The 23,769-nt window shown below is 31.2% G+C and overlaps 2 protein-coding genes across 4 annotated transcripts in view; one reads left to right on the top strand and one right to left on the bottom strand.

The window, feature by feature from the left end:
* Positions 1 to 23,769, bottom strand: part of Atg16 (Autophagy-related 16) — a 266,491-nt gene that overhangs the window by 133,625 nt on the left and 109,097 nt on the right. The gene's annotated exons all lie outside the window — the stretch shown is intronic.
* Positions 1 to 23,769, top strand: part of neo (ZP and PAN domain-containing protein neyo) — a 116,653-nt gene that overhangs the window by 8,290 nt on the left and 84,594 nt on the right. Inside the window, exon 2 of the mRNA XM_088188664.1 lies at positions 14,930 to 14,947. The gene's annotated coding sequence lies outside the window, so the exon portion shown is untranslated. The remainder of the gene's footprint in view (positions 1 to 14,929; positions 14,948 to 23,769) is intronic.

Here is a 23,769-nt window from a genome sequence, read left to right on the forward strand (position 1 = left end):
GCTGCGTCAGTTATGAATGTGAATAATACAAAACGGTGACCTACTGCTGTATAATACAAGGCGAATACAAAAAATGTACATGCAAATACATCTTTAAGTTTAAATCTATCGAAAGAAATTTAAATTGAAACGATTCGTTTCACATATGTGCATGTTTTTAAACGAAATGGGCGTTTAAAAGTAGTCTGAATGGAACCACATACAAAATAATAAAAGACAAATTGATTTACTTTTTACAATAGAATGATTTTTTCGTGGCGTGCTGCTAAACCTCAAATTAATCTAAGCTTTTTAAATATGAAAAATATAGTCTAAGGTATTTATTTATGAAATATATTTTATTTAAAAAAAAAATATTTAAAATACGCTCGAAAATAATATTGTAGTATTTTATAAAATCAGACAGTATGATATCATATATTATTAAATATTAATTTATTATCGATATTAAATTAAGCTTTTTATATAATAATAAATATGAGCTGAAGTAGCTCATGAAGTACAACTTAGTTCGATTTTATAATAATTAATCATCACGATAATTCCCCGTAAAATTATACAAATCTAGTGAAGAATGATCAGAATTGTAATTTTATAATAATCACTAATTCCGGTCTTCCAGATCGGAATGGGATTCGAAACCAGATCTTTCAAGTCAATAATCAGCGATTTATCCTACTAAAAATATTTTATAAGACAATTATTGTTAAGGGTATAACAAGCAAATATTTATATGTTAAAGCTACATTTTATACGTATCAAAATATATATTATAAATCAATATGCAATTATTTTATAAGTAAAACATAGTAAAAATCTAGAGCCTAAAACATAAATTTTACAATATCACATACGTATCATAAAATTTTTTTATAATAGTAAATATCTAAAAAAATATACTTAATTAAAAAAAATAGTACGATGTTTTATAAATCATAAATTAGAACAGCTTGAAATTGTATTTTTTGAAAATTCAACAGGATAACAAACACAAAATTAGATTCGTTTTCGGTTCGACCTGCACGATCATTGGGACAAGGAAAAGGAAGTCGAAAAAAATATATTTATGTATATATAAATATATAAAAAAGTAGATAAAGAAGACGATCAGCGACCCGTTATGTTCGAAACGTGATCGCTCGCAACATGGTAGCGTTTCGATCATTCAGAAAAGGAGAAAATATCGGGGTTCTTCATTCAATGGACCAAAGCACCGTTTCCTTCTTAACAACATCAAGAAACGATGCTCGATGACCATTGAAATTGGTTCACGATACTTCACGCCGATGATGCGACTATTCATCTTAGCATAATGAAACACGACCCGTGATGACAAGATGGAGCATTTCACCTCAAATCTATTATTCCGTAGCGATAAGATCGCGCACACAACTCTGATACATCTGCCGATATAATCTCCATGAAACAATAGGGCATGGAGTGGAGAAAAAAGCGCATACTTCTGTGCGAATCGTGAGATGGATAAAAAAAAGCGACGATTGTCAATACCTCGTAGAATTTCAACCGCGCGCTGTGCGATGTATGATTAAAAAGTGGCGAGAGATGCGGCGCGATCATAGATTCCGCAAATAACGCGTGCAGCATCTCGTGCATCTTTCGGATTAATCTTCGGGATGCTGCGCCGCCACCAGAGGCCATGTCCAGATCCAGAGATTCCTGGAATTCCACTTAGATAAAGCGACACGGCTGGGGCAATATGGTCGTGCAATTTATTCGGATCAGATAATGACACGTAATGGTGTAACAACTTTTCCATTGAAAGGCATAATTGGAGACTTTTGCATTAATCAGGATATAGTTATGCCTAATAATAAATAAAATTTAAAAATTAAGATATAAAATACTTCTAAAGAATATTATTATTTTATACCTTTATTTAATTTTTAATACAGTGATCATAAACATTAATGCATATAGTAAGATTAGAAACGGATTTTTTAATTCCAACATCTTCTGCGGAAATCAAACATCATATAAAAGCTTTACCATCTTGAAGATGATATTAATTTAAATATTTTCCATGTGAATAAATCTCATAAAATGAAACGTATATTTATTTCCACATTAACTTTGTATCGTTGATAGCTTTTTAGAGAAATATCGCCATTAATTATACCGTCGCGATTCCTCAACATCTAATCATGTCCCATAATGAAATGTCATCACACATATGTTGCCACGTTGTAAATCTGGTTAAATATTCAAATTGGACTCTGCTGCGCTCCGTTTTCCTATTACTGTCCCACGGTTTTATCGACGCGGTGTCACCGCACAGTAGCACTTTACCCCTGAGGGGTGATTTACATAAGAATTTATTACAAATAGCGCATAAACGTCCCCCGCATGCGATCCAGATACCATCGGCATTGCCAACAGGATTTCTTCCATCCTTGACACTTTTCACCTGCCGCTCGCGATATCGTCTCACATATGATTCTGCTTCTTTGCTTATGTATGAATCCCTAGAGAATGTATTCCGAAACGTAGAACCTTTTTTTCAAGTACATTTAACCTTCAACTACCATCGACGGTATTACACATAAGCATTGGTACTATCAATATATATCTTTGTAACAAGTAACTCAGACTTTACTATATTAAAATAAAATTTTAAAAGCAACACATATTAACTAATAATAATAAAATGATTCTAGTTTATTAACTGCTTAATCATTCAACATAAAACTTAATTTAATTTTGATTGTATTTTATACATAATCTAAATTGACACGTTCAATCAGAATCCTAATTAATTATGCCAAATAATTTGTAAAAAATAACTAAAATAATATATGTATTTATATTCTGCTCAATAATATTTAATTTTCTCATTATTTATATTTATAAAATACCATACTCAATCATGTAAATGTTCGCAGTATTCACATTTTTTTGCAGTATATGCTTAATAATAATTGATAAAACAAACCAGTATTGTTTTTTCAAGATTTACATGATTGGGTACATCAATTCGCCTCACAATACAGACCAGATAAATTTAAAACATTCCTGAGAATATTCCATAATTGGAAGTCGATCGCATACATCTCGATTTTATATTTTTCCGTCATTAAGGCATTATTACCATACAATACAATTACAAAAAAATCAATCAATTCAATATGCAAGCACGCAATTTATCCTTCGTTTCGCGAGAGACGAAGCGCAATTGTGCATCGATGACCGAGTGGATGAAAAACTGGTCGTGCACACAAACGAAAGGAGAAAACAAATGACACGAGAATGTGCGACTGTCGATAACCCTAGGTTCAAGATTGGACTTTGAGGCTTAGCAAAAAAAAAACACAATACATTCGATTCATTAGCTGTCTGAGTACACGTAGGCTATCTCAGTTTAAATCTTTATAAGTCTATATGGGAAATTTAAACTATTTTTAACCATCTAATTGCGTTTTAATTTAGTTATTGATAATTTACAATCCATATTTTATTTTAAAAATTCTCTTAAGGAAAAAGAGCTTTATTGCCAAATTAAAACACTGAACTTTTTAAGCTAGACTAATAAAATATTCCACGAATTTGTATACATGCATAAATTCTCTCTCGCAAATGAGCGCCCATATCGAGGATCTCACGTAACCGAATCCAGGTTGCAAGTAGAAATGTCAAACGGTCTGTGTTCACCGTTGGCGGCGACGAGGATCCGATTGAGGTCGTGCCTTTCGCATCCGTGGGAAGTCACTCCGATTGAGCCTTAAAACACAGCCGTTTTCCGCTTAAAAACTTTCAATTTTTCAACCCGTCAATTATTGATTTCATCTTGGGTCATCTCGGCTGTGCATCTCATAAATTGATTCCAATTTGTCTTGCGCGATCGAGAGCATCACGAGCGAGAGTCGTTCTTATTGTTTTGCTCCTCCCCGATCAATTTAATTGCGTCCGCTGCGAAATATTTCATATCTGATCAATGCGAAATCACGAGCCCCCTATCTTTGCGGGTAGCTCGGTTCGGTTCTCTGTTTCGTTTTTAATGCGATTTGATAAAGCCGGATAATTAAAATGCGCGCCGCATTCCCCCAAGCTCGTTCTGTGCGGTCGTACGTTCAACATCTTGCGGATTTTTAACATAGACGCACGTTACTGGTAACGCTACCTAGATACGTGATGACCTTTGGAGATCCAATCGGAGATAGCTCACGTGTACCAACTGTTCGATTAAAGCTCGCGTACACACATAAACAAACTAATGAATCGAGTGTGTGTATTGATTCTTTGATTTTAATCAAGTTTAATACATTTTAAACTATACTTGGGCATATAAAAGTAGCCCTGAAAAATGTTGATCAAGTATTAACTGTAGATTCGCAGTGTTTTTTTTATATATGTGATCATTGTCAATTCTTTAACAGCGATTTAAAATATAAATATTTAAATGAGTATTCAAGTTTCAGAAAAAAATCCTTTAAATTATTTTGTTCATTTAATTGAAGTTAAAAGTAACATTTCATAATTTAGTTCTGCTAACACAAATCGGCACTTTATTATAGTTACTTGTGTCTAGAGTCTCCAATTCGAGTAATCGAGTACTCGATACTCGAGTATACTTGTCTATTTTCAAGTACTTGATAATCGAGTATTTTGAAAATTACTCGATTAATACTCGAAATTAAAAAATTTTGAAATATTTCAGAAACAAAAATAACTTTAACTCGGTCCGGTAAAGGTTAACGTCTTGTTTTTATTTGGCGTTTATGCCCGAAGTCCCGAGTTAGAGCGGTTACTATCAGGTATAATTTTTTCATAGTTCCATAGTTGCATAGTTCCGGTCGTCGGCTATGTTAGTGGGTACGACGGAGAAATTTCTTTTGTGTTTTCTGTTCGACAGTCCCGACTTATCTAATTTATGGCAATGAACAATATGAAATATCAACAAAAAAAATTTAGGTTTTATGACTATGCAGTTGTAGCGTCAAGTGTTGTAAATTGTTTATACTGATCCCTCAGCTTAAAATATAAATCAAAACAATTGTGTGTTTTAAAGGCATTTAAAGTAAAGTCAGTTCTTTGCGAACCATTTAGCTCTAGAGTGAAAGGGATTCACCCAAATACATCTTCGAAGAATATAGATTTAAATTCTTCGTATTAATCAGAAAAAGTAGAATATTGTATATTGTTAAGAAAAAAAATATATTCAAGAAGAATTACAAAATGCTATTTGGACAATAGTCGAAGGAAATAAGAGAAAAGCAGAGAAGGGAATGAAAGAAGAGAACATAAAAAGAGAGTTCAAAAAATTTTATATCTATAAAAAGCGAACAGATATAAATTAGAAGCCTTATCCAACGCGTTAATGACAATAAGACCAACATCTACAGCAACGGAAAGGGTTTTTTCCATAATGGAAATAATAAAACCAAAGATTAGCAGTAATATTAAATTCGAGACACTTTTTGCATTATTGTTTTTAAAAAGTATGATCGTGAAGTTAAAATAATTGTAAAAATTAACATACTAAGTATTTTATTTATTTATTTATATGTGCACGAATTTGAATAATAGCTATTTTGGTACATTTGGTAAATACTCGAAAGTACTCGAGTACTCGAGTATTTTAAAATTTTAATATTCCATACTCGAGTAGTTGATGGTTCGAGTAATTGGAGACTCTACTTGTGTCCCTTAAACGAATTAATCAGTGATGAATTTTTTAATGCAGTTTTTGATATTCAAACATACAATTTCTAAGGTATCGTAAGAATTTTAAAACGCGTTCAGAATTCATATTAATAAGAAATTCATACTATTTTAATTACTGCAAAATTGATCTTTTAGAATTATATGTGCAGTAAAAAAGACTAGATTTCCAACAGTTCATTGGCGTTATATAAACTTATATTATTAATGTATTCGTTACTTAATGCATTATCTGCGAGTAATTCGTCGATATCATTGAGACAAAAGCTATCAAAACCTTTCGTAATGATTTCCGCACGTATTGTCGATTCTTTAATGGTTTTACTGACTGTAACAAATTCATGCGATACTGCTTTCCAGCAAGAATTTGAAGTATGTGGTCTTATTTCATCGATAGGCGATAAAACATAATTTAAACAGTACAAAATATAAAATGCTTTTAAATATTAGTCAGTATTACCGCTAAAAAAACGCTGTTAATATTTTTTAAATGAAAATTTGCGTTTATCTATTAGTGTTCTATTGTGTGGAAGAAACAATATCTGTACATTAAAATGTTCGTAATGTATTATTGACAATCAATAAAATATTAAAATATATTCTTTTCTAGTAAAAAGCAATTCGTAAACCATTTAGTAAATAAAGCAGCAAACACCCGTGCCTCACAATAAAAAATCATATAAAAAAACATTTTTAAAATAAATAAATAAAAAAACGCATGAGAAGAGAGTTTACTGTTAACATTTAAGCGTAATAAATAAATAGTAATAATTACAAATTGTGAGATGAACTATTATGCTGATTTGCGACAGTATACATTTTAAATGATTTTTACTCAAAAATCTGTCTCTTAAATGTTTAAGGTGCCGATCGAATTTCATAAAAAAAACCCAATAACTTATTAATATATTTTGTTTATACATATTTGTAGACTTAAACAATTTGATACTAAAAGCAAAATGTTTGCAAATTAAATTTTAAGCACACAAATAACTAGGAATATTTACATATTATGTAAAAAAGTACAATAAGGTTTCACGCTACACTGCGCGTCGATATCTCTTGGCATCGATCTCCATACAAAAGCTTGTTTCACATAAAACATGTTTTATTTTTGCTTAAACTCGTAAAATATTTGTGTATGTTTAATTACGAAGATCAAAAATTGTTCCGAGTTACGCAAGCTTTGAAATTATGAAGCTTTTATAGTGCAGGTCGAATTTATTTAGTGTGCAATAAAATAATAATTTTATTTAAGTATAAATTTATATAGGTACATGAATAAGAGGCAATGCTATAGATTTAAATTTAAATATGATATTTCAAAATTGTGTGAAAAAGTATAGGGTTTCGCGCTACCCGCGCGTCGATATCTCCACGCATCGATCTCCATACAAGAGCTCGTTTCGTATAAAACATTAACGTTTTTCGCCAAAAATCGTGTTCAATACCTCCCTCTTTGATTTCAAAGCCATAAAAAGTATCCCGACATACGCATGTTTCGCAATTACGAACCTCCCCCGGCGCGAGCGTATCATTACGCGTCGTGCCGATCGAATTTCCTCGCAGCAAATGAAATATTTTAATTGCGCCCATTAAACGTTCGACAACCGAGCGAGTTTTGAAGAGCGATTCAATGATTTATTTACATTCGCGGCTGATGGACGGTCTCGATATCATTTTCTCATACTATGTCCGATATGAGCTGAATGTATGGCACACGATCGCGTTTATTCAAATATAAAGTCGGCATCGCTGTAGCGGTAGTGTAAAGCTCGCCGCGGGTTCAACATGAAGTGAACTCTGTAACAGGTGATTGTTTCACTGTCCCGTAAATTGAATAAATAATGCAATGTAACGCACGCGAACCAGTAATGGGAATAAACGTACGTATCGAATGTATTATTTTATACATACACATGATGCTGATGTATTTTTTTTATATACAGCTATACAATTAAGCTAATTGATTGCCATATAATTTTATTCGTTATTTATTACGCAATACATTAAATTGCATTCATATAACAATTCATGGTTTCTTGAGCAATCGAGAAAACCGAAAGTTTGACGCTCTGTTAAATAGCGGTGACTCGTTCAAGTTAACATACGACCTGTCGCACGGAATGCGATCAAACCTCAACATCCGTCCAATGGAAACATCGCGGTATATCTCGAGTGTGTTTGCGAAGATATCGTCTTTCAACACACAACCGACCAGGTGCGTCTCAGTAATGACGCGACGAATATCGTCAAAGTTGGACCAACCTGCTCATTGTCGAGGGTCAGCGCCGATCGAAGAGGCCCTCGAGAATCATAGATCAAACATTAACTTATTTGACGAGCGCCTCTATTGTTATACGAAAGCTCCGGCAAACATTTGTTTTTCCCAGATAAAGCTTTATTATTGAGCCGGTCGAAGAAAAGCAATAAAAATTACCCCCAAGAGGAGCAAACAAAGAACGAAAGCAAACATACGATACACCATTTAGATATTGGGTATGCTAGTTATGATTATAGAATATGATGATGGACGATTATTATTATTTACTCTTTTTTAAAGGCGAGCTTTAGTTTCGCTCATTGGCGGATAATAAGACACGAGCCGGGGGCGACTCGAGCTTTAAAGCATTAACCGGCGCCTATCTGCAATTCGATCTGACGAGTGAGCTTTTTGCGAAAGTGTTGCCATTTTCTAGCGGCGTCACGAGAAAAGCTCTTCAATAGCGTCGTTATGCGATTATAACGACTAGTAGTAATTGCAATGATGACTTACTTATAAAAAAATATATGATTTAATAAAATATTATACAGGGTTGTATTTAGTCAAGAGTAATATTGCTAGCAAGATTAAAAAAATATTGCTATACTTATAAAACACAATTAATTCCATTTTAATAATTTGTCATGCTTTATAAAAATATTCCCCTAATCATAAAAAATATTTGTCTATCAAAGAAAATCTGTAAAGTATTTAAATTAAATATAAAAACATTATTTGCAGTTCATCTACTTTTATATTGCACATACCTTAGTATAAACAAGCTTTTTAATAGGCCAACAAGAACAGTTTTCTGTACGTTTTATTACCATGGTACAAGGACTTTCATACCGCTCACTTTTTCCTCTCTATAAATATTTAAGCGTGTCTAATACGCTTTAACGGCCCTAGATCGGTTTCCTCAGATATATGCTCCTCGGAACGGAAACGACCATCACTCCTCAGCGAGATTAAACAAACAATGCTGCAAAGTCGTGAGCGAATCGGGCAAAATAATAACCAATATCCTAGGTAATTGGCTCTGAAAAGATTAAAGGCAATTTTCACATGAAAAGATTTATGCGTACGTGATTGCGGGTCGAAAAATATTTTCGGGACGTCCCCGGAAGGTGAGCGATCTCTTTTGCATGCAAAGGTTGCATGCGCCAATTTTCCATTTTGGCAGTGAAAGTGGACTGTGAATTATTATTATAATAATTGGAAGGCTCGTACCATGCCGCAGCCACTTGCGTTATTAGGATAATTTTAAAACGTCCCAGAAACTCTTTTAAAAAATTGCTAATGTATAGTACATAAATCAAATATATTTTCATGTAAAAATCTAATTGATGTTTTATAAGCATAGTATCATAATAATTAAATAAAGAACCGTATCATTCCTTATATATAATATCAACTCTTTGGAAGACAATTATTTTTAAATGAACATCCAATTACATGTCCACAATAACAAACAACCATCCGCAACGACTATAATTCATGTTTAAAGAATGTAGTTTTTGCCTTTAGTATCACTGTCTGACGAGTATGACCATTGACCATTTCGGACACGCATGAAAAACAAAACAGTTATACCCATGCAATCCTGTACAATTGTGGGAGGACGAGCTCCAAGAATTAGGTCGAACAGCAACAATTTAAAAAAAAATAACAACTGAAAACGCTGCTAGTTAATCAACGCCCACTTCATTTAAGAGGTGAAATAACGGCCGCTATTCAATACTCGAGTAAAGCACGTTGTTCGAAACGTCTCAATGACCAGACCATTATGCAAAGTCAAAGCAAATCGATGCACATTTAAATAGCTTCATTGGCAGCGCCATAAGATGCGATCTTTAGCTTCAGAATAAAGATATTAACGCGAACAATGCGACAGTTAGCGATGTATTTTCGCCGAGATAAGCATCTTTGAAAATATAGAATAAAGCTTCTTGTTTCTGCAGGGTGAGGTAGCAGGCTCGTGTGTGAGATTTCTCGGTACGATTTACGATGATATTAAATGAACGCGGCTACTGATATATCGATTCGCATATATTGCAGCGATTATGAAACGTTGGATAGGCAAGGTAGCAGAGAATGTTGAACCTGTCCGCTATATTAATTGCCGGATGGTTGCTATTTGTATATAAATGATGGGATCGAACGGGAATGAATCATGTGTAAAAAATATGCATCCAATAATCGATTGATGTAATATGATGGGTTATGGGTTTCGCGTCAGATTGATGGATTATGTGATTAAATTGCATGGAATAAATTAAAATAAGTATTAAATAACGCTATTAGCAATAAATATAATATATCTTAGAAATATATTAAAATTTGCAAGTAATAAAATGCTGAAAGCATGTTTAAGATCTGATGTAAGAAATACTGAATTGAGATATTTAGTGTTAGGTAGAAAAATACCTTTTAATATTTTATATAAACAAATATATTACTTTTAATATCGTACTAAATTATTAAAATATATTAAAGTTCACGTGGACTAGAGCAAAGTTTCAAAACTGCATTTGAAAAACTGCAATACTAGTGTCTTAACTTATTTAGAAGATTTAAAATTAAGCTTTTGATACATTTTTTAAATACATGGAATTACAAAAAAAATGTTATATGTATGTGAATGTTTATAACCCATTTATTTATTACATATTGAAAACGTATATGACTTTGAATTTTAAGTATTATTGAAATATTGCATATAGCATTAAAGTGATTAAAGATAAAACTACGGGAAAGCTTAATAACTGCACTTAAGATATTGCAATACTTATATGCTAACTTATGTTTAAAATTAGACATTTTGAATAATAGAGTAACACAAAAAATCACGTGTATGGGAATGTTTAGAGTCGTTCGGTTGATGTGTATATAAAAAGGTTGTTAAGTACACAAACAGCATTTTAAAGTTAGCAAATATGTACATATAAGAATACAAGACAATAAAAATAAGTGAAATATAAAACAAAAAGGGAATTAATTTATGATTACTGTGCATTATTTTTTAATTAAATCGAACATAAGCAGGTAACATATTAGATTCATTTAAGACAATATTTAATTAGATGAGATAGGCACATTGCGCATTTTAAAGTATTGCTAAAATTTTACAGCCTGAATTTTTCGTCGTTTTTTTTTTAGTGTGCGATTTATTTAGTTGTTAAATACAGTCGTATTTAAAAGAAAACGAGATGCGCTATAAAATAATCTGAAAATATATTTTAAATCTGCACCTAATGTGAGTGTAAATTAGTTAATCACAACTAGTTGTAAAAACGTTAAAGACGATTATATTCAGAAAAACATATACGATAGCAAAAATAATAAGCAATTTTTATACTGTAAGACTTAGTTTCTACTTTAAAAATGCATATCTAATATAAAAAGCTTTTTTATTTATTTTTTAGCATAGCTCTTAATCAATCATAAAAATATGACAATTTTATCAAAATGCGATATTTAAAAAGCAAAGCTATATAAAAAAAAAATCTGCGAAAGAAAAAATATTTTTCTGAAAATATTAAAATTGTTTTACAGTATATTTTAAATTATATAAAAATATGCAATGTGTGTGTTTTGATTTAAATTATAAAAAAATATCAATGGATGCTATAAATAAATTTTAGGTTAAATCATCCTGAATTTATATAGGCAAATATATTATTTTTTTATTAAATTTATTTAACAGTAACGGCAAGATGATATTATATTTATATCAACCACCGATTATCCGTTATATAATAAAATAGCAAAACCACTAAGAATCAATTCCCATTCCAGCCCACATAACAAATGGCTCAAATCACTTAGCCTAGGCATTATTCGATCGGAGAGGTTAAAACGCGAGCGCGAGGCACGTTCCCCGCCGCGAGATTATTTCTTTATTAGACGCCGAGGAATCCGCCCCGCGGTAGCACTCCATCACGCCTTACAGATGTTAATTGCAACGAAACGGTAGCCATCGAGATCGAGGGAGTATCGCCATTGTATTAGCGGCACTTTGCCCAGTACACGAGCGGTATTAATGGTAAATCGAAATAATGGACACCCGGCGAGCACGCGATCCGTCCATAAATCTAAGGGACGGTGGCAAATTGCCAACGTCGATTTATGCTAATTGCTGAGAGTTGAGTAGTAAGTTGCGATGAAATAAATTTTCATTAGATATGATTAGATTGCAAAATTAATGATTTGAGAAGATCTCGAAGAATTTGAGATACATTTTTGAGAGCATTTTTTATAATCAAATCATTTTTTATTAAAATAATATATTTATGGGTTTGTTTCTGAACCTAAAATACTGTAATAAAATTATGCTTTTATTTTATTACAGCTATGTTACATAAATTTAATAATAAATACGCGGTGACATTTGCACATTAACAACGTTTTATTAACCACGCCGGTCGCAAAATTTAACCGTTATGATGTCGTGAGCGCCTCGTCTCAAAACTTAACCATATCAGTACCTCATCTCAATATCGGCACATTATCCGGTAGTCTAAGCGCATATAAAAGTGAATTTAAGGCGAATCCGACTTTGACGTTAACGATGTGTCGTGCGCCGCTGTAGAGCACGACAAAACTTTGCTAAACATCATGTATCTAATAAATGATAAAACTTTGAGAAAATTTTCTCAAGGATTTTGATATTTAAGAAACATCAACTATAAGCTAGTATCTTTACTTTAAAAAAAAATTGTAAGAGGTACTCTTAAATTGCAACAGCTTTGTCAATAGGTACATTAAATTTGTACCATTACAAAAAAATGTACTTGAATTATTAATGATGCAATGGATTAATAAATATTGGTAAATTCTGATTTAAAAATGTTGAAAAAATTTATAATAAATTGCTGTTTTTCAAGCTAATATTTATTTGGCAATTCGCGTTCTGTACGATAGCTTGTTCGTAGTGTCTTTGAATATGGCTTTACACTTTGTCTGGAATCTGAGTAAAGTGAAGTACCTCTTGTTGTTAAACAGAATTCATTCTTAAATATCTCTACAAGAAAAAGTACGGACCGTATCCATTTTTATAAACTATTGCCTTGCTAGGAACGTTGGGATACAATTTATTGAACTTCTAAATAAAGCATTTCTTAAAGTTGCAAGGGGGCGGTGTCGACAACCCAGCAATCAGACATTCGGCTGCTATCTGTAGTGTGCCATAGAACATAGTTTCTTAACCTTTTTACATCCATGGACCAGCAAAAAAATCAAAAAATATTTTGCGGACCATCAACATTGGAATAAAATAATAAATATTTATATATTTGATTTTTCATTCAAAACAACTAATTTTGCAACACAGTATGCTGATATAACCATATTTAAGTAGTTTAAAACAGTCAGTAACATGAAATATAATTTAAAAATCCATAAAATACAGCATAAAATTCGATTGTTTATCGAAATAATAAAAATAGGACTACCTGATGTGAAATTAATTTTCTTACAAAATCAACTGTAAAATCAGTAAAATTAATTTTAAATAAAAAGTCTTCGCGGACCACCGGTTAAGAAACTATGCCATAGAGAGTCGTGATCGCGTTCCTTATTCTTGTCCGTTGCGGCCAAGACGTCAACGCTTGAGAACGCTCCTCGGGACAATACTCGGGAATGCAATCGCTAGATGACACACAAAAAATTTTCAGAATTTTCGAATTGTGTATATTTTTTAATAGAAGTGCTTTTCTAAGTTGACATGTCGACGCGACTCAAGGTAATCATATTCCAGCATACCTTGTAAGAATTTTGTCAGAAGTAAAATTGGATAACATTAAAAAAATCATTTTCTATTAAGCGGAGAATAGGCTGAATTATTTGGCAAACAGACCAGAGAAGCATGCTTAAGGGTACTGCTCAATAGTTGATTATACAAGACACACAGTGCCCTTGAGCTCCATAATTATTCGCAAAAAAATGTTGATTTACTGCATATGTTTTCTATATGCAGCTGAATTTCGTAGTCATCCAAATCGGTTACCATTTCTGTTTGATTTAGCAGATTGTTATCCAATATGTCATGCAATGATATTCTTTGATGATAAATTTTATGAATTACGACAAATGTAGGTTTTAATCATCGATTTATAGTAATTTACAATCAAAGGTTATCAGTGAAAATTTAGAACTAAGAATAACTTTTGTAATATCATTATCAAATATAAATTAAAACCTTGAGGAATTCCTGATTTAAAATGTATTCATATGACTTAAGTTTTTTATGTTAAACATAATATTGACGATTAAAAAAGTATGATTATTTATAATTAAAAACCACATTATTTTAAGTCAAAGCATAGCAAACTTTATCAAAAGCTTTGGATGATTGTCTAATTCGATAATCATATCTATGTGTCGTAATCAATTAGACAGATTTAAAATTGTCTGTTTCTATAAAATACAACAATACAATATTAAATAAAAGTTTGTAATAATATAATATAAATAATTCATATGAAAAACTTTAGTTTTAGTTAATTAATATATACTATACAAATATTTTATATTTATATTTTAAGGTACATTTTAAATGTAACTTATATTACATATTAAAAGAACATATACTTTGGCTTTATTGTCATATATAGTTTGTTATATAACTATAAGCCCTTCACTGTTAGATAAAACACGTGTTTCTTTTATAAGAATGGCATTTTAACATTTTACCGACAGTTCAATTAAATACAGTTTTAATATTTTTCCTTAAAATACATTTTTATAAAATTATATAACTTACACTACTGTATGCATCTATGGTTTTGTAATAACATATAACTAAAAATATAACCGTTAGCGATCAAACATACGTTTATTTCACCATGCACCGTATTTAAGCACGAGCTATTATTGTATTGTACATCTATTTTTCTGTATTTATAAATACATACAATATGATATGTTACAATTAGCCTATTGTTTTTAGCAAAAATAAAATACTAATAATTTGTTTTTACTTTGTTTCAGAATCTTACCATCGCATATGTAAGTATTTTAAAATATAACACACCTCAATTAAATTAATACGAAGTCATATACACCTGTTACGTGTCTTAAGACCATATAATACACACGATTGCGATTGAATAGTGCGATACATTACCGTTACAAAAAGGCAACAGAAAAAATATGTGTGTGTGAAAAGAAAAACCGACTGTATTTGATACGTCGCTCTAACCATTTTTCACACATTACCCACGCCCGGGGCAATTTGCGATACGCGACGGTTTCACAATGAGATAACCGAGAAAAATGAAATAGTAACAACACAGACAAAAAAAAAGTAACACAGCAATTACTAGGCGTTTATGACGAGACGTGCGAATTTTCGCTCAAAATTACGGCATCAAAAAGTAAAATGCGCAAAGAGCAGCGGTTAACTCATATACGGTTAACTTTCGGCAATTAACGTACTTTTTCTTTAGTTTTCGAAAATTTCCTGTGTGGTGTTTTTGTGTAAATTTTGGTGATCGTTTTCTGTTATTGTATTACGGTTTAGATGACACAAATTTAGCTAAGCGTGATGACGTAATTTTAACTGAATGACAGTTACATTTTTATTTACGTTAAAAATTAATAAAAATATTTATATCGCATATACAATTATAATAATATGCTTAATAAAAAAATACTGCTTATTTAAAAATGAGATAATAATTAAAAATTAATAAGCATTGCTATTAGTTCATTGTAATTTATATTAAATATAAAGAAAATTTGATTGAAAAAAATCATGCCATTTTAATTTTGAGCTTCTGTTACACATCATTCAAGCTACTTTGAATTGCTCTAGTGATACTTTGATATCGATTCTTAATTCAATGTATCAATCAAAACACAATGTAAAGATTTTCTAAAGCATCAATGTGTAAAAAAACGTAGCTTTCATGTGCATGGCTACTCAGAAGGCATTTTATAAAAGCTCTCAAATTACAAAGGAACAATCGAAGGCCTCATATTAATCCTAGGTCATTACCTTTTTTCCACCTGCTTAACCACAATGGAGACGTCCAATAATGTGAGATTAGAATCGATCATCCGAACAACAATGCTCGGCCGCGACACAGTGACCAAAATATCCCATCAGATAACGTCTCAAAGTACTGCTATTTTCGCCGGGATAAGAAAATGCAATATCTCGTGATGCATAACGAGGCTATCGATACCGCTGAGTTTTAGTAGTGAGAAGGCGTGGGCATATATCATAAATATTATATGGGATTAGGGTGAGCATTAAATTATATTTATCCATATTTGTATAAGGTAATAATTTATGGCGGTTTGGAGTGCTTTTGATGTTTTTTTCTTTTAACTTTGGCTGCAGCGTGTTGGACTTGTTTACACACCTTTGGGCGAAGATGCAATACGTTTCACAATATTTTTTGTGAATGCTCGGGAAAAGGAATACGTGAGTTGAACGTTAAACGTGAATTGGTATCGTATCGATGATAAAAGATTTTTACAATACTACAATAATTGATTTTCGTTTAACAGACTTTTATCCTTTTTATATATAATTGTATTTTGGATAATTCTTAATATATTTTTAGTTAGATAACACTAAAATATTATTTAAAATAGTGTAATATTCGCCATTATAAAATTGTTTAATATTCAAGTTAAAATATATATATGTATGTACATATATATTTCATTTAACTAGCAGAAATATTTTTATAAGTGAAAGTGAAATTGACTTTAGAATAATTATTTACATGTAATAAAATATATTAGATCAAAATATTTTGCAAAAGTATTTAAATAAAAAAAAAATATAAAGATAAACTAATTAAAAGAAAAATAATTATGGAAATGTTGTTTTGTATATATATATATTAGTATATATTTTTTATAAATATTATTTATTACATTGCTACTATTGTATATAAAAAAAAACACAGTCGCAGTTTGCGATTTAAAGTATATGATTAAATGACATTTAATTGCTCTTTTAATTAGTGAAGTCAAATACGTTTCTTCAAAAACAATACTTATATATGTTTAAAAATGAGGTAAAATATGAATGAAGCTCGATTGGAATTTTTATTACCGCGCTTAACAATTCGAACATTACTTCAAAATTTATGTTCAGACACAATGCTGGTGCCTTCGACATGTGTGCCATTTGAAAATGCATAAATTTCATATTGTTGCACACAATGTGCTGCCACTGCTACATGACACGTTATTCGTTATCGTATGCTTATTGAATGGCACGGGATTAGGGTTTTATGGTCATGGTCCGTAAGAAGGTCACGATATGGTGGTAGGCGGACGGCGAGACACACTGACCGATCATGGGAAGTCATCTCGACCCGATTAGCTTGGACTTAGGAACGGATAGCTTGGTGGCCGCAACGGTAAAGCAGATATTACATTAATCACGGCGGATAACGATTATATTCGTGAGATGCAGCATCCGATGCTGCAGCAGCATGGATTATGTATTTTATCGAAAGCGGCGAGATTTATGAGCTGGAATGCCTTCTGAACAATATCGACGAAGCATTATTCGCATCACTAGAATTTGGCACTTTCATTTAGCTTAGATACAGCAAGTATTTATTGACATAAATAGAGCAATTTATAAGGCTTAAAAAAAGAAAAAAAAGACGCAATCGTATTGACAAATATCTGTAAAGCTGTATCGAATTGAATCATGGGAATCGAAATCTATGTGATCGATGTTAAATAAAGGGTTGTATGCTTTCTTTAGATTAAAATTATTTTTTGTTATAGTGTTACATTACAGTTTTACAATGTTGCATACATTATTATATATATAAATAATTTTTCGTGTGAAATATTTTCATCTCTCAGCACATATTTTTGATTCTGCGCTCGTGACATTGCAATATAAAATTCAATTCCTGTCACATCGAACATCTGCTCTTTTGAGTTATTGATTGTCAAGGCCAAGTCACGAATTGCGAATTGATCCGCTTAAAGTCAAATCACTATGAATCAATAAGATCCAGGAAATAAACATTAGGATCATTTGTGTTCTAAATTCTTCACAGGATAATTTAACTAAAAATATTGAGGGTTGTTCATCACAGTTTGAAAATTAAAAACTGCAACTAAATATATTGTAGCTTATTAATTGTTGAAAACAATATCAATTGTCAAAATAAAAAGAAAATTTCATATACATATGTTAACTAGAATGTAAGTGTAAATAATTTACTTTTTTTATTAAAAGTTTATTACACAAAAGGTAGATCAGTATGATTTTTTTTAAGAAACTTAATGACATTTTCTGCTAAAATTATTTAATTCAGTTATTCTCGAATTATTGTGCGATCGTAAAGAGTTCGTAATGGTTCGGTATATTTGGGGGGAGCAGGAGGATTTAAATTTGGGCAAAAAAATGTATGTCATTTAATGAAATACTACGAATCCGAATTCAATCGAAACATTAAAAAATAATAGCACTGACTGACCAAATCTCTGAAAAAAATCTAAAATGACGTCTCTAATTTTAAATCTAAAATACGCGGGTTATTTTTCAATAAAAATATAAAAAAAAAAAACAGTATGGAATCTATCCTGAAAATATTTTTTAAAATATGTAATTTCAGTGATATCATATCGGAATACAATATTACTGTTAGATATATATTTTTACCAAAGAAACTATAATTTATCTGGCAGATGCAAGGAAATCTTTTCATAGTAGTAATATTTACATTTACGTACATATTATTAAACAAATTTTACAGTGAATGTGTATTTTTTAGTGAGGTTTTATTTTTATTAGTGAAGTCCAAATACATTTTTACCAGTAGATAGATATATATTTCTACTAGCAAAAATATAATCTAACTGATAGGCGCTAGTAAAATTAAATCAATGGCTTAAAGTGAAAATTTGCTAAATTTGCAAAAAAATTACTTAATCGAAATACACATGCTAAAAAATTGCTAGCAACAAAATTCTCAATTTAACACCAACATTTCAGATATTGTTTTATTTTCCTATTTTCAAGTTGTCTATTTAGTTTTTTGTTTCTTCTGTAACATTGTCAATTATAGAGTAAGCAATTTAACACTTTAAGCCAGCAATATGGTGCTTTTAATTAAATTTGACAGTTGCGAAACGTCTATTTTCTGTTCAAACCCAAATCTAAATGATCTAATGAAACTTCTAAAACTAAGAATAGTTTAAGTACTTTTATTAGGTCAAATAAGCAGAAGAATAAGTACAAAAAGACAGACGTTGCATCTCGCATACTTCGATTTTACACTGTTTTAAAAATATAATAGCTATCCTTACCGATATTACTACGTACTTTTGATATAAGAGTATTAGTCAAAATATATTCAAACCGAATTTTGGTCAATAGGAGAGCGCAAAAACAATTATCACTTCTCAGAAGTCAAAAATTCACGTCAAAAGCAATAAAATCGAGTCGGCGCCATTGCAGTGGGAACGCTCGGTAACGAGCGTTCCCACTGCGATGGCGACGGCACGATTTTATTGCTTTTGACGTGGATTTTTGACTTCTGAGTAGTGATAATTGTTTTTTGCGTTCACCTATTGGGCAAAATTCGGTTTAGTCATGCGATTCTTATTTATTGCAAGTCGTAATATTGTTATAAAAGTCTTAATTTAGAAGAAGGGCAGGTAGAGAAATTTGGGAGAAAAATGCGTGTCATTTAATGAAATACCATGAATCTTAATTAAATCGACTACTGAATAGCCAACTTTTGCCCTCTTCTGAAAAAAGCTGAAATGACGTCGCTGGTTCTGTGATTATTGCGCAAAGGAAAATAGCGCACAGTAAAATTTTCGATCATATCTCATAATTTAGAATACGTTAATATACAATAGTATATATAAAAAATAAAATCTGTTTTTATCAAAGTTATCAATATAATTTTAATTCAAAAATATAGCACATTTTTTTACTTTTTTTAAGTAAAATATATTTGATGAAAAATATTAAGAATTTAAAGTAAAATATATTTGACAAGCAAACAATTAATTTTTTGCGCAATAGTTCAGTTACCGTTCGTAACCTTGCGGCCGATTGTCGGAAGAATATTTCATCCGTTCAAGAGATCCTCAAGGGTTCTTCAATCGGCTTCATAATACGATGACATTGCACACTTATATATTTAAAGTCATCTACGAGGAGCTAGTCCAGTTCGAATCACTTAATTTTTATATTTAATGATCATTTTTTATTTTCAACTACAATTTTTTTTGTGTATCGTAATATAGCAATAATTTATTTTTTCTATCGTGACAAATAGCGTTTAACTGATAAATCCTTAATTAATTTAAAATAAATAAATATGTAGATTTAGAATAGGCACCAAGAAAATGTTAATGGTAACTGGGGAGAAACTCATCATAAAAAAATATGAATGAACAAGAATGCAAGCAACTCTAATACAGATATATTGCAATAATTAAGAATGATATTGGATGCCCTATGTTTTTTTCCATATTCATAGAGATTTTCAAGACAAACATAAAATATAAAGAAATGCTGACGAACCATCCTAAGCAGTATGTGAAAGATTTAACAAAACTCCAACACAGGAAACGCCTAAAGAGGAGAGAAATCTTATAAAGTAAAGGCTAAAATGAATCGCTGATTTGCGACTCAGACTCGCCAGTAAACAGACTAACAAATTGTTTAATGTCTCATAAGAACAGGTTACAATTTTTTCATATACAAAAATATATGCGGATCATCTATCAGAGCATCATTAAAGCATGCTACTGGAATATTAGCAAAAATTTATTTATATTTTCCACGATTTTACGGTTATTCTTCGTCACACAAAAAAGAGCATTTGTTGAGAACAAGAAATATCATCAATACGTCTGGCAAATCCGCACAAAAAACTGTCAGTTCACCGGAATTCCGCACGTATGGCTCCTGTCAATAGTCTCATTCATGACGTATTATGCAAATTTTTAAATAGACAAAAAAGCGTTCGCAAGAAGCGAATGGTAGTCGCCGAAGAGGCTAGCCTTTGAACGCCCACATGTCCAACCGCATTTTCTATGACGACCGCTACACAGTTTTGACAGTTTGCGTCACTGCCGATGAAATATTGTATAATTAGCGCTGGTCACGAGAGAGAAGTGATAACTGTAAACGCAGACTATAAATTTGTCCTAGGGACGTATTGTTTCCCGTCACTAGATGAGTCTGAGCGACGGACGGTCTTAAACGTCGTTCATGTTCTGACACCTAAGTATTACAATTAAATTGAATATTTTCCATTTTCGCAAGACGAAAGGTATTGACATTGACAGAAACATACATTCGTATGATTTATTGCCAATATTATAGGACTTAGTTTTTTGAGTAATAACTAATAAATTTCTCACTGATATCTAATTCACAAATATTTTTAGTGGTCAAAGTTAGCATTTTTTCAAAGAAATTTATATAAATTGTTCATTTGGTAAAAATACTGCCATTGTAAATTTGATGGCCTATTTTTTTTTAAATCAGAATGTAAATTTATTAAAACTTTACTTTAAAAACTGATCGTTAAAACTTAAATTAAAAAAAATAGGGCAGCCAACACTTAAAATTAATAAATAAACATTTACCACCTAATTATCCAATATCGGTAATGATAATAAAAATATTAATATTGCGACATTGACTATTAAATACGTCATATATTGATAAATTATCTGTATGCAATGTTTTTATCTCAAATAAATAAAAAATATTTTAAAACCATTAGTGCATAAATCATGTTTTTATTATCTGTCCCTATTTTTTACTTTATACGCTTGCGTTTTAGTAGCACAACTTAAAACCAATTTATTATAAACATCTTTTGTGAAAATTTATATTTAAATTTATAATTATGGAAAAAATATTTTTTTTCATTTTTTAATATATATTTTAAAAGTCAAATTTAGTATTGCTATTATGTTTAGTAATTAATTAGTAATAAATTGATCTAAAGTATGTTTAAAAATATATTATATTATATATATCAACATATTCGATAGCTATTGAACTAAAAAACATAGTAAAAGATTAAGCAATATTTATGGAACACCGCAGGGAGACGTCCTCGGGCCATTGTGACATTACAAAAACCACGCAAGATTTATTTTTATGTCTTAAAATGAAATTATCAATCATTTCTCGCGTGCACTTCCACGGCCGTTATGAAATTGTCCGAGACGTGAGCAATTTAAAATTTGTCCGTACAATCCATCAAGCTAACCGCCCAAGAAGTCTTGCATTACCCACAAGACTTTTAGAGACGCGCTTTTATATGGGCAATAAAAATTCAATAAGGGCGTATCCTCTTAGGCTTTTTTAGGGTCCGAGTTTTTTGACCTCACACGTCGTGTAGGTGAAATTAAAAAAATCGAAGAATGGCGAAGCGTACGGCATACGTGTCGCGTTTCAAGATGCAAGATTAACAACAGTGATGAAAAAAAACGGACGATGTCATTTCAATTTATTTTTTTGGTGAATTGATTGGAGCAGTTGTCGAGAGCGATGTACGTACGTGGCTTTCGCGATGGCAAAATCGGATATTCTCAAACGTTTAAATTTTATTTATTTTTCGAAAAAATCATTGGCGTGTTGCAATAGTGTAAAGATCAAAAAATGAGCACACTTGACGCACAATTGACGCTGTGGTCTGACGGTATCGACGATTATCGAGCCACAAATCGACAGTGGCAAACGTTAAATGGTACGTATATATTACGTAATAATTTATATTTATATCGTTATATGATATAAACACGAACGAGGCGTAACGTAACGATCTATGCAACGATTTACGACTGTGACTGTAGAATAACTTGGCGCCGGAAGATGAGCAAATGCAGTCATGGAATACCATAAATTATCAAGTGATTAAGCAAATAGGAAATCTATATCTAAAGTTGACTAAATAAATACATAATATTATAAATATATTCACCTTTAATTTTAAAATAACCACTTGCTTACTATCATACAATCTAGTATAACGACGTTTCTTGTCGTCTATAATATAGTTCGTTATTTTATAGTATGTATTACTTTGCTTATAATAAAAGTCTATAGCGATTTCAGATGCAAAAACTCCAAATAATTTACTGTTTTTTGGATCTACAGAAGGCGCTTGACGTTAAATCACCTTACATAAACTAATTAAATGTACGACTTTTGGGAAGGCCTTTAAAAAAAAATGTTAAACCTTCATGATCATGGCAGTAAAATGTCGAAAGAATATTTCACCCCATTGGGTTCCTCAAGGATCCAATCTAAGCCCTCTGCTCTTCTCGTTATTTAACAATGACATAAATACGTCAGTTACAAATCTAGTTTTCTACTGTATCCAGAATATTTAAAATTATTTTAATGCTTTTGATCAGCTGTGGATTTTTCCTCTCAATTATCTGCCCTTTAGTGTTGAAAAGTGAAGTATTGTCTCATTTTCTCAATCTCGTTCGCCATCAGATTATTTCTACAATCTCGGCAAGAACGTTTTGGATAGAGAAACTTTCACTAAAGATCTCGGAATTACTTTTGAGAGAAAGTGTAGCTTCTCTCTACACGTAAACGACGTTAGCGAAAATTATGAGAAACGATTTTACTTTGATGATCCGTCAGTAATTTGTGCCTTCTATGACACTTTAGTTCGCAACATTCTTGAATCAGGATCAATAAATTATAATTTCCGAATAACTAAATACTCGCCCTAATAAAAAAAGTTCAGGAAAGGTTCTTAAGATATCATTTTTATAGCACATTTTTATATGAGCGTTGGGATACGATTCGCTCATTTCTTACATGAAGTTGTATGTCGCTAAGTATT

Source organism: Plectrocnemia conspersa, unplaced genomic scaffold, assembly GCF_051122295.1.
Source record: "Plectrocnemia conspersa isolate PC_06_02 unplaced genomic scaffold, ASM5112229v1 ptg000001l, whole genome shotgun sequence".
Classification (NCBI taxonomy): Eukaryota; Metazoa; Arthropoda; class Insecta; order Trichoptera; family Polycentropodidae; genus Plectrocnemia; species Plectrocnemia conspersa.